Source organism: Limanda limanda, chromosome 1 (genome assembly GCF_963576545.1).
Source record: "Limanda limanda chromosome 1, fLimLim1.1, whole genome shotgun sequence".
NCBI classification, from domain to species: domain Eukaryota; kingdom Metazoa; phylum Chordata; class Actinopteri; order Pleuronectiformes; family Pleuronectidae; genus Limanda; species Limanda limanda.
The window spans coordinates 9,006,364-9,020,210 of record NC_083636.1 but is presented as its reverse complement, the minus strand read 5'-3'; positions in this window follow the sequence as shown (position 1 = coordinate 9,020,210).

Below are 13,847 nucleotides of genomic sequence, written 5' to 3'. Positions count from 1 at the left end.
GGATGACTCTGTTCCCTCTCTATATAAATTGGTAGACTAAGGCACTAAAGCTGCAAGAGTCATGGATTTTACTCCCCCAGCTCTGCCAAGGTCAAGGGTTTTCTCCCTGTGTAGTTCAATGTGTGGAGCAGGCCACTGACATTGCAGGATTAGGAGTTTCACTCCTGTAATGCTGCAGGGTCGTACTTTTACCCAAGCTCTCAGGAACAGAACAAGGCTCAGTGGTTCAGTGAACACACTCAGAACTATAGAATACATGCCACTGTGGGTTAACAATTTTTCCATAATCATCTATTTTAAAAGCAATGGTTGTGTAATGTTTTACTGGTCACCCATGTTAAAAAAAAAAAAATGCTTTGGATAGAAGACTAAACTATGTGTGATCTCTGTTCCTCTCACAGACCGTGAGCCCAGCAGCAGCAGCTACAATGTCTCTTCTGGAACCTTCTACAGCTGTGTCAGTCAGATCACCATTGGTAAGTGTACTTTGTTGCATAACTTTTAAGCTTCCCTGTAAAAGAAGAAAAATGCTTTGCATGTTTTAATATTTTCTAAAATGTGGACAATATCATTTTGTACCTAACACTTTGAAAAGCCCGCCCAGCATGACTTGGCGTTGCCATCCCTACACACAAGACAATCTCAGTTTATTTTTTCCCGATGAGGGAATGTGCTATCAAATCCAATCAGAGCAGGAGCATCTCTCTCTCAATGTAAGAACCTCTTGAAGACCAATTTCTCCTGAGAGCAGCCAACACCTCCAACACCTCTAATGTCTAGCCACCACTTACATGATCTTCTGCACTTTGTTTTATTGATCATAACTAGTGGTCTCTCACTGCACTGAAGAGTGTTTACAATCACTTGTGAGTCAATTTGAATCAAAGCAACCACCGAAATAGGATTTCAGTAAAGTGCCAAGAAACAGAGGATGCCAGTGCAGGGAAGAGCAAGACAGTAAACTAACAATTTGTAGTACTTTATATTTATTCCAATCAAATGTTTTATATGTGGAAAATCCTTTGACCGCTTTGTTAAACCTCGAGGATGCAAACAAGGCATCAAGAATTACAGGATATTAACAAAACCCCTGCATGACAACAACAATATCCACAGGGCAGCTCTTAAGATGACCTCCTCCAATTTTACACTCCACAGTCTGTGTTCTCTGCCTGAGCGAGAGAAACTGCTCAAAGTCTGACAAATCGTCTCGAGCAGTTCTCTGTAGTCAGTTTCGTTTGGGACAGAAGACTTCAGGTTATAAAATAAAAAGATATCTAGATTTGCAGGTCTGAAAAAAACTGAGCTTATTACCAGATGTCTTTGGTCTGTCCTGATTTCTGCTTGAGGCTCCTAATGGAGCAGCTAATGTAGCACACCTGAATTGCTGACCAAACTGTCGGCAGTCAGGTTGTGGTAATGTGGCTGCCAGGGTTCGATAAGGATGGCACTTAAAAACCAGTTCCCTAAAAGTGCTCGATTTATTGAGATGCATGGATAATTCCCTCAGAAAACGGGGAGAAATGTTAAATAACGCCCTATCTTGCAATGTTGTCCTTTCACAAAATGTTGTGTGTGTGTATGTGTGTGTGTGTGTGTAACATTGAGATCTTCCTGCATAGTAGTTTGCTGCTGTATAAATGATAAGCATTCCAACAGCAGGACAGGAGGGGGACTACAAACTAAGATTTGCTAAGCAGTAAGGAAATTATAGATTTCCCCTGACATCAAACTTTATTTGAATATCAGGGCTTTCAGACAGCAAATAAAGCATTGTTGACGAAGCTGTCTGAAAGAACTTTCCTGTCTGTCACAAAACTGCAGCCTCCTGCCATTTGCAGCATTCAGACGTCGCCCTGTGAAATGTTTTCGATGAATATCCCAGCGGAGCCTGGTTAGTGAGGGAGGCTGGAGCCTGTGACAGTGAAGAGTTTGGGTTCAGCTCAGGCCACCGTGCTGCTGCTGCTGCTGCATGCAGGTGTTCCTCTCCTCTCGCTGTGCTTAATAAATAAATAAATAAAACTAATGAGGTGCTGAGGGAGAGTTTGGGACCATTGAGATTCCCCCTCTTGGTTTTACAAAAAGAAAAAATCGATAGTGTTGCCCTGCACCTGGAGATCGGACTTAGTGGGCCTCGTGTGATTTAAAAGCCCCGGCCTTTGTTTTAGAGGAAAATACTAGTCAGCATCACTGTAGGTTCTTAAAAGTCTTAATCGATTATAATCGTCCATTAATTCCACCGTCTTTCAATGTAGTCGGAATTTACTGCAGCTGTGCAGCTGATGGACGCAGCTGTGGCAGGGATTAATGTGAAGGATGACGTGAAAAGCGATCAGATGCACCCAATTGTGTGCAGCACTGACAGATCACTGGTGTACATTCATACAGCTGAGCTCATTCTATAGGCATGTTTTACCCTAAATTAGTTTTATATTTTAGCATAAGTAAAGATAAATTGTCAGGAGACATATGCTTAATTGTTCTGTTTCTGTATTTTTGGAAATGAATAAATTCATGTTTCAGGAAAACATATTAGGGTTGTGCTGATATTGTGCATTTTGATTTATCAGATTTATTGTCTGAATTACAAAAGAATATCAAGGGAGCTTTGGACTTTGTATAAAAGGGACATTTATCGTCAACTTTTATAGACGTCTTAGTTTCCCTCAAAGAAAAAAACCCACCTTCTAGCTCTATCTGTCTTAATGTGTCACACTGCACTGCAGCGCCTACACCTCTGAAATCACTCCTGCACATCGCTCTTGTAAATGATGGTAACTTTGATGATACAGTAAATACAGTCCTGTGAAGAATGTCTTTTTGCAAGAGGGAATAAATAATCGAGACGACTAAATGAGACCCAGGAACCAAAGAGACCTGACGCTGCCAGCAGAAGCAATATCTCACTCCCAACACATCTCATACAGATGCTTATCCACTTTATTAAAAAAAATTACACCAAGGGGTTCTGACCAAGAGTTTTTATGTGACGACCTCATTTTTCTCAGCCAACAACCTTCGGTTTTTCTTCATATCTGCTGATATGGACCAGTTCATCATTGCAGAGGACTGATTTGTCAGCAGTTATTAATATCACGTGTTTTTTAAATGCTTTCTGTCCTGATAGTGCTCATACAAATCAAGCCCCCATTTCGAATGCTGGCGAACATGATGCATGATTGTTTTTCTATAAAGCTTTCACTTCATAGACCAATTACAGAAACCAGACACTATGATTACATGAAGCTCTGATTGGTAATTTGTCTCTGAAACATCTTATTTGTTGAAATCATCTTCTCGTCCTGATAGACATTTAGAAAAAAAGCCGGTCCCTTGAAGGACTGTAATTAACACGACCGTTCTGAATGAATGAAACGAATGCCTGTCTGTCACCAATCGATCTGCCTGCCTGCGCATGAAGGAGTCTTTACAAGCCAGAGAGAAATACACCGCTGCAGCAAAGACGAAGTTAGCGAGCGCATCGGCCTCTGGCATGTTCATGTGCTTTGGGGGGCGTGGCCTTGACGAGAGGACGATGGAAGAGGGTGGGATGTATCCCTTGCATATTTTCAAAATGTAGCCCCCGCTTGCACTAACTTTTCCAGGATCACCAATTCCAGCTTTAAGCCTAGGAGATCAGCACCCACATTCTGTTTTGGGCCATAGTGCGACTCCAGGCATGACAATGTCAGCTCAGGCTCATAAAACGTGACAATAACTGTATTAGTTTGAGGTATTTATTCTCTCTTGACCTTGAAGAGTAACACCATCTTTTGAAGCACATCTAATCGCTCAGTGTAGTATTTCACTGCAGGCACAGACTGCCTGGATCACATTCATTGTTTCAAACACACTCAGACATATGAACCCAGAGGAAACATTTAACACTCTCCGTTTATTTTCCCATAATGCCATCCTTCCCTCCACATGAAGGTCTTCCACCGGTCTCCCTGTGTGATTACTCATGAAACTACGCTCAGACTTGTCACGGCTCAGAGCACCGACTGGCCCAGATACCTGCACCTGCGTTTGTTTTCTTACCTCTGAAGGCGCGAGGAAGTGAAGGTGCTACCTATCTGGGCCTCGCTCTCCTCAGAGAGCCACGTGGACACATTTTTCTGATGACTGCGACAGAGATATCGCTTAGAACACACTACGTCCTGAACGGCTGCGCACCGTGAGTTTTGGAGGTCGTCCGGATGGATGCCAGGTGTTGATTACCACCTCCACCTACCACCAACCACCCCCCCATCCGCTATTTCAGGTCAATTTCATTAGAGGTTGGGGATTGTTAGCTCAATGAAAGGTCTTGAACTTTATGTTAACAGCCTTAAGATAATGTATATTATGATTTGGGCTATGCAAATAAAATGGAATTGAATTGAAATCGATTGAATACAGCTAACAGTTATTTAATGGCTTTTTTGAATTGTGTCATACTCTACTACCTACCTGGACAGAGTTTCAGTACTAACCACTTTTACAAACTGTGCATTGTTTGATTTGATCTTTGCTGAAGGTCTAAAATCCTCCAGCCTTGTAAGAGTCCATCAAGAATGAATGTTTGGTACAATTTTATTTCATGGGCTGACGGCCAATCAGTTTAATGAGAACCTTTTTTCCCCAATCAGCTTGATAGAGTCCCACATTAACACAACGTTTCTTGCCAAAGGTGAAACAGTTTGTTGAAGTGAGTCATTTGGGAAATTGCAATGCGACACGTTTCTGAGCATCAGTCATCGTTTAGTAACATTTGAATTAAATTTCCTTCGCTATACCTCTGGAGACGGAGCACGCCTAAAAGACACTTCAAATATGTAAAATCTTAATAAATCTTTATAGACAGATATTTTTTGGTGAAATTGGAAGATTGGAGAGGTCTCTATTTTGTAAAGGAGTAAAAAGGGAGAATTATGGAATATACTCCTTGAATTAATGTTTTTGCCTGCAAACTTTTACTCACTTGAACGAGAAAGAGAGAGAGAGAGAGAGAGACAGAGACAGAGAGAGAGAGAGAGAGCGAGAGAGGTTAGATTTATCTTGTTAAAAAGTGTTGTACTAGACAAATTTCCCTCCGGGACAATAAAGATCTCACTGCTCCAGTTTTTGCAAGTGCTGACTTGAGCACTCACATTATTCCAGGGTACGCCCAGCCTCACGTGCCTGCACCCCCGCTGCGTGAAAGCCCCTTTATTCTTTTTAGGGAATTGAAGGAAGTTAAACAGCAGAGATGAGATGCAAAGCTCAGATGAAGCTCATCCCTCGTCTTCCTCAGCTGAATGGGTGGTGTGAGGCTCAGAGACAGCCAGGCGTTCCTCTACTCTGCTATTGATTGGGCCGGGTTTGTTCTTTGCTGATGTGCCTCCAAAATCTGCTGGGCTTTGTGTTTCACTGGAAACCAGGAGTTGTGTGTGTGTGTGGGGGTGGGCGGGGGGGGGGGGGAGACGGGACTTTTCCTTAGTCCCACCTGCCGCCTGGTGTATTACATAACAGCAGTGTGCAGGAAATCAATCTCATAATTTATATGTACTGTATATTATGCAACTCAGCATTGTCCTAATTCACAGAACTTTCATTTTTAACTTCCACACATACTTAATTCAAAGTATGGTCTGATCTATACTTTGCTTGTGATGACCTGCTGGTGAAGGATAAAGGAAAATGTACACATTACTGCATAGTCATAGTCCCACAGAGTCAAAGTCCATGAGTTCTGCAGTCTGACTCATACCCGATCAAAGTCTAAACAGTCACACAAATCATAGAAATAGAGGAAGCTGACGTGACAAAGCAAATTTAATCCCGAGACATTATGTCTACGTAGGCACTCGCATAGACAAGGCAGTCACTGAATCCCAGAACGAAAATATTGTTTTAATTCAGTACAGTAATATATAACGTTATTAAAAAGACAAATGTTAATTAATACAGTACAATTTAAAATGATGATTGACGTCACCTACGATTTAAAACTCAAACTATTTCACTCGCACAGCATTTTTAGAAAGTTAAATGCTTATGACGTGACAGAAACCTACAGAGAACCATGAGAAAATCTGCAATCAACAAAGTCAACTGCCTTTAAAAAGAACCAACAAAAATATGAACACAGTCTTATGGAGTGTTCAGGCAAATAAAACAAGGGAAGCAAACTAATCCAGAAGAAAACAGGCAGAAATCCAACCCTCTCATACTCTCATAATGTAGACACAGGTAAACCAGGCAGAACACTGGAAGGAAGACAAGAAACTTGCAGTCACAAAACATATTTAAACATAATATTCTGGCAGCTGAAATGGGGAAACACAAGGCTTCTTAAGTCAGCCATCGGGTAAAACAGGAACTCCTGTTTAATGTATCTGAGCGGTCTCAACACAAAACCCCTCCTGAAGACTGCATACTATTAAAAAAATAAAATGAGAACATGTCTTGTCTCTCCGTATCAATGACGGTTTGAATAAAGGAGTATATTAATTATCTCTGTCGAAATTCTCTTTCATTAACTTTATAAACATTTCAGATTTATGGTTTTCATACCTTCATGCTGAAACAAAAACATGGGAGTAGAAGCTGTATTTAAATTACAAATACGTGCTTTTCTCTCTACAGCTTGTATATTTTGTTTTGCTAAATATAAGATTATTGGAGTTTGTTGGTGTTTCAAGGGTTACATTACATTTGTTGTGTTGTTAAGCAAATCCTGTTCTGTGTGTACGATCGATAAAATATTGGGCAATGACCTCACCTTACCTTCAGTTGGATTTCTTTATGCTGTTGACAGCTTTTACCACTAGAGGGCAACATTGGTAAATACTTTACAGTCATCCTTTTGACTGTTTCTTGTCTCCCAGCATCATAAAGAGACCGAGTTATGTTTGTTAATACAAACAAAAAAAAAATCATATTTATCAAGTACAATAGAGAGGACTATAGTGGTTGGTGTTATGTTTCCCTTTTAGAGCGAAAATAATTAATCTAATTGATTATTTTTTAACAATTTTGACAATTGATTAATGGTATTTGTTCTTTTTTTTGCAAAAAATACCCAAAAAATGATTGCTCAGTTTTACAAATGAAAATTTGATGCTGTTGTTGTGTCATACATGTTAATTTATGTTATTACTTTTTGACACTTGAAAAATGTTGTTGGTTTTCTAACAAACCTCACACATTTCTTTGCTCTGATTGCGTTGTGTTTGCAGGGTTTGAGCTCGGCGGTCAAGTGGCTATCGGGTTCTCCCACTGGAAGAGTCCTTTCCCAGCGAGCGGTCCCAATCTTCCCAGTCCGGACTGCGTTCACTCCGAGGCCAGCGCCATCCCGCCCATCAGCGAGCATCCCGAGCCAGTGTCCTGCCCGGCGTCGCTGCCCACCACCCCGCTGCCCACCTTCACTGCGAGCCAGGAGACGCTCTGTGACAGCAGCACAAGTACGTGAAAATAAGTGAAATACATTTTTAATAAACGGGAGGCAACAGGAGCAGCAGACACATTTTTCCATTTGTAAAACCCTGATCAGAGTGACTGAAATGCTCTATATTTTCCAATAAGCCTTAGGCAGAGTTAGTATTCTCCAAAAAACAGTATTTTACATAAAAACAATACTAATGAGTCATTCTCATGTCCACACTGGTCCAGATGAAACATTTACAGTCACGCAATGAAATCAGTGAACCCACCAAACAAAGTTTACTCCTGTAAAAAGTGTGTTGTGGACTCAATCACCCCCCCCCCCCCTCCATCTGCATAGTGGTGAGTAGATAATGAATGAATTTCAATTTTCTTCGGTGAGCTATCCCTTTAAGTGGGGACCACTTGTTGTAGATTGTGTATCTTTACTGAGCTGCAGTAGAGTTAAATTAATGACTTGAACACTGGGAGATGAATTAGTTTCACGCAAGCTGCTGAAGTTTCATATCAGACATAACTAAGAAATGCTTTTTTTTACACCTATGGCTTTTGTGTCCCATCACTTCCATTGAATCTGAGTTCTAAAGGCTTCCCCTCAGACCCAGCAGCGACATGAAGAATGACTTCACTGACCTTTACACATTTTAACTTACATATAGGCATGTCAGTATTAAATTATAATAAATTCTAATGCAATTTAAATCAAATCAAATTTTATTTGCATAGCCCATTATCATCAATGACAATTTGCCTTGTAGGGCTTCACCAGATGCAACATTCTCTGTCCCTCCTCGACTAAAGCATGAAAAACATCAAATCCTCAGAGAGAGAGAGAGAGAGAGCCACGTGTGAGCGATCTCTCTCCCAGGACAGACACAAGTTCAATAGATGTCATGTGAAATAGAGCACATTAACCAGATAACAATATTTCATATCAATAAATGTGCAGTACATTTTTGTTGCTATAAAATGTACTTCTAAGTACATCTGTGTGCGTTATGGTGTGTGTGTGTGTGTGTGTGTGCACGTGTGTGTTGCCCTTGAGCCTCCATCAGAGGTACACACTGATACTGTGATCAGTGCCAACTGTCATTGTTTTGGGCGACGACAACACTGACACAGCCAGCCCTTTTTCTCATTGGCCGCTGTCAGAGAGCAGCTTGACCTCCGATTGGCTGCCAGTGAAAAGCTGATTAGGAATGCCACAGAGCAGCATGCGCCTCCCTCTCTCTCTCTCTCTCTCTCTCTCTCTCTCTCTCTCTCTCTCTCTCTCTCTCTCTCTCTCTCTCTCTCTCTCTCTCTCTCCTGTTTCTCTCCCCTGTTTCTCTCTCCCCCTCTCTCTCTCTCTGTCACTGTAAACATCACGCTCATGCTTGTGTGTTTTTTCCCCTCAGAGAAGATTTGACAGCTTGTGTTTTTTTTTTGGGAGCTTTTCTGCTGCCTGGTGTCAGCATCCTCACTATGTCACGTCCGTTTGTGTGAGTGTGTGTGTGTCTGTGTGAGGTGCAGGGATGATGGATCGGCCGAAGCACTGATGAGGAGTGAGGAGTAAAAAGTGGGGATGCTGGTTTCCCTCGTGGGACGTTGCGCTCGCTTGTTTCCCTCAGAGAGGTCATTTGCGCGTTGGGGCTGGGGGGGGGGGAGAGGGGTGACCGCTGTGTGTGTGTGAATGGGGAAGAGTCTTCTGGCTGTTTTGACGTCTGCTGCGGCTCGGCTGGGAAGCCCTCCCCCCCTCACCTATTATTCTCCCCCTCTGAGGTGTGAGGCTGCCTCCCTTCCTCTCTCCACCTTCACACGGTGAGTGTCGTCAAGTTGTGTTGGAGCAAACGCAGCTTGTTCTCCAGAGTGGCTGTGCTTTTGCTGCAGTGCTCTCTCGCTCTCTCTCTCTCTCTCTCTCTCTTTCTCTTTCTCTTTCTCTCTCTCTCTCTCCTAATCTGTCTCTCTCTCATGTGTTGCTCACTCTCCTCTTTGCGCCGCTTCATCTCTTTTTTTCGCAGTTCCCTGTGACCATACAAAGCATTTGACCTTGACACAAACCCACACTGTCTCATTTGCTCTGCAGGGTGTCCCCCATTCTCCTGATTGTAAGCGTGTCTCACAATCTTTCCCCTCCGTGATGTAGGACTTGTAAGACGCAGCACTGCGAGGAGTGTGTGTGTGTGTGTGTATGTGTGTGTGTGCGCTGCAACTGTGTCCCCAGCAGCAGGTCAGCAGGCACCAAATCTCCACCGCTTGACATCAGGGAAAATATGCTCCCCCCGTCAACCCAATCCACCACCCCAGGGCATGATGGGTGCATCCAGATGGAACGAACGATCCCTCCTCACAAGTGACTGACACCCAATCCCCTTGGCAACACATCACACACCCCCACACCCTCCCATTCTTCTTCACGTCCCCCCTCCAATCTTTTATTGTCAATCAGTGGGAGAATCTCCAGGCTGGGTTGTGTTACGAAAGAAACCATATTGTTACAGAGTGTTTTTTATTTATTTATTTTTCATTTTAACTTGGAATATTTCTTTTGTTTTTGTCTGGCATACCAACTCGGCACACAAAAAGTAAATGTCCCCATTTATCAAATGAAAATATGTTGACAAAAGTCCATAAGGGGCTTTCTACAAAACCTAATTCTATGTGTATTTAAATCGAACTCAGATGTCCTGGTGCTGATGTTGGGGCACTGCAGGGCAATTGAGTAATTAAGAATCAAAGAATTGTATTTTATTGGGGCATTTAACATCCCACTTTTCTTGAAGCATCATTGATATTGATCCTAAGCTCCAGCAGGAGTCTTTATTACCCTCCATGCTAGATGCCCCATTCTTAATTTAGCTTCACTTTAGCTGCTTTCAGACCAAGGGCCTCAAATCAGAATCGAACCCGGGGGGGCCAGCTCTCCCAGGTGAGCTATACACTCCCCATTTTCCAGAACTTTTGCTGCCAGCTCGCCAGTAGAATGTCCAGACTTGAAAATCCATAGCAAGCGAGTGGGCGTGATAATGACGTTTCTACAGCAAGGGCGTATGGATCCTCTTTTCCACAGGATGTAAAAGAGATGACCCTCATGTAGAAGACACAGACGAAGATTTAATCTGGGAAAGACAGCGAGACAAAAACATGTGACTGGAAATATCCATTAAATCCTGCCTCCTGCATGCTCTACCCAGACGCCATCCTTCATCTGAATGTTCCAGATATTGTCCTGTTGTTGTGAATGCTTCTGACCCAGACTATTTTCTGTTATGTTCCTCATCTGTGAAAGTCTCTGGAAAATTACCCCAAAATTGGGTCTGACAATATATTTGACGATCATCACTATTACTGTCAAAACTTTGTGTTCAAATCTGTGGGATTGTTTTTGCTCTCCATGCTCTTTGCCCCATTATACACAATGCAGAGTTGTTTAGCAGAGTGGACGCAACAAGTTTCCCTGTGCATGTCTTTTCTGTTCAGCTCCAACTCTGAGTGGAGTCGTAACTCAGTGTTTTTATCGTCTCCTTCTTTCATCCCTGTATGAATGAGGACATATGTCTCGCTCAAGTTGGATCAACTGAAGCCGCAAGGCCACATCCTACACCGCCCAGGCCAATTTACATTTAATAACACCGTTATTTATCATAATTTGACAAACAATAAAGGGTGAGAGAGAGATTTATGACACGGTCCTTGACTGATACAGGAACATGGACATTGCAGCATCTACACATTCATACTTTAGAAAGCAGCCTTTAGAGCCACAGAAGACATGATACAACTGTTTTTATCCAATTCAAATCCGGTTTGGATCCATTCATCAAATTCACATCCTTTCAAATCCAGTAACTGATTTAAACACTATCATATTACATAAGACCATCTTACTTAAACCGTTCTTAGACATGAACTGAAGTTTGTCTTTCACACATTAACAAAGCGGCAGGAGATTCTCTGCCTAGAAGCGTTCACAACAACAGAAATCCTTAGGAGGATTCCGGCGAGGAGTGGTTCAGCAGGCGGAGGAAAGATGTAACATATTCATTCTGCTGCAGAAATTGTGTGTTTTTGTTTACATCACACAGACACCGGCATCGGCTCTTATAACCACAAAGTCTTTTGACATCTTCGTCTGTGTCTTCTAAGCTTATGGAGCTTCTCTTTCATCCTCAGATATTTGTTTTCTTTCAGTTTTTTCAACGTTTCATCTGTTGCATGTTAGAAAGGTCATCAGCCCCCCCACTTGCTCTTGGTGAGTATTGCAAAGGATCTCCTCCAGACTCTCTGTGGACTTTATACGGACATTTGCATTCATACATACACCTCATCCGGAGAGAGTGCAGAGAATATCCCGAGTAACGTGCATGTCTGAAAGCAGCTTTAGTAAGTAGTGACCTAACTACTGTTCACAACCTGCAGCAGCAACCTGGCAATGAGACGAACAGCACAAGATATGAAATGTTAATTCAATATGTATCTGACACGTTGAAAACAGGCGTGTAGCCTACTCACTTCCACACACAGGATTATTCATGAGCATCTTGCTCCCAATACCGAAGGTCCTGATTCAAAACAAGTGGGTTGTTGAGTTTAAATTATTGATGGGATATGTACTGGACACAGAATGAGAATCTGAAACTGAGAGACTGGGATAAGCTGGGTCATTTTACACTCACCTCAACACCAATGGAACAACTGAACGTGATTATTAACTTTGTTTATTCTTTAAATTAATGTCGATGTTGCTGCCTGTCTGAGGTCTGTAAATAATTGTGTTAAACTCACTCAGTAACTGTAGTATTTATATTTATTTACCTTCTGCTAGAGATATGTACTTTTGTATATTGTCCATTTTTTGTTTCAATACAGAGCGGCATGCATTACAGTTGTTCACACTGTGGGACATTAGAGAATGTACTGTCTGTGTACATGGAGGACATCAGGAGCATGACAAATACAGGGAAATAATCTATTGACTCCTTGTATTGATGCTGAGTTAGTGAATGTTTGATTATGTGCTGGCACATTGTCCGTCTGACATTATGAAGTGTTCAAAGGTCAGCATGTCTGGACTGGGAGAGTCAGTGTTGCTTTTATTTATGTAGCTATTATTAGCTGTTAGTTAGCTGCCAGCTTGATGGACTGCTAATGTACAGCTTGTAAGTTGAGTGTATGTTTCCTGGATTTGTAGTTTCCACTTATCACTACGGGGGGACAGGGGATGGCAACAAAGAAACAATCCCCTAACAAATTGCTAATGAAACACTATATTTTGTATTTACTGTGAAGAGAACAGTCCACTGCTCGTCTGCCTGTTTGCTGCCAAAGATTCAGCACCATGGGACCTCGGTTGTGGCTTGGGTTACCAACAAACCATAGGCCCATTAAAGTTTGATGAATACATTGTTTGACTGGCCGCTGTCTCAGCATAGCTGCATTATATAGGCCAATATGTGGTGTGTTAGGCCTCTGAGAGCCAATATTTATAGTAAGCAATTCTCTCTCCCTCTAATGAGACCAGCGTTGGAGGGCTGTGGGTGCTGAGGAAACGGGGTCGCCGAGCGTCTTGAATAGGGGCAGGTGAAGTTAACAAGCCGATGCTGCTGATCCCCCACAGGCGTTCTGTGTGTTGCATACAGTGAATTAAACCACAAGGGTTCGTTTATGTTGTGAACTCTGTTCTCAATCGTTTTGTAGCAGTTCTCAAACCGAGACTGCAACCACGAAACAAATGTCCAATATTTCGAATCCCGGAAAGGGAAAGCCGTCGCTCCAACCCGCTACCACATCTGCACCTGCCGCCTGTTCTTGATTAAAAGGATTAAAAACAAATAGACCTTTGTTATATATTTGACTTGTGTACTAACATTATTGAACAATGCTCAAACCCAGCCACGTCCCCAATTTTATTTAAGTTAATGGGACGTTTCATTTTGCCGTATTTTTTCTTCCACTGTTTGAATTGGTCACTCGTTATGGATTACAATTATTCATTGCCGTAACGTGGATTTAACTGTGTGCACATGATTTGAGTCATGTGCACACATTTGTGTAGATTAGTAAAACTCGTGAAAACAACAACTCCCATAATCCCACGCGGCTTCACAACGTTCAAACTCTGTCTTTTGTTATCGTTTTGGTTGAGAGACCCCTAGTGGCCGAAGTAACTTGGTGCACGTTTAACATTTTAATACTTGTAAAGAAGGCCATTTAGGGCAAGCGGTAAGTGCAATGTCACTACTTTGGTCCAATCATGCTTGATCACGCCTACAGTAAAAGTAAGGCTAGTTTAATTTGCTAATAATGGACAGGTGCTGGAGCATTGTGGGAACACAAAGTTTTCTCCGGCCGGCCTCTCTGATTGTAGCAGCTCCTCTTTGGATAGCTAGACGTCATCAGGTGAAATGTTCAAGGTGGCTGTTGGTAAACCAAGAGGGGGCTGAGTACTGACTCTTTTCACAAGT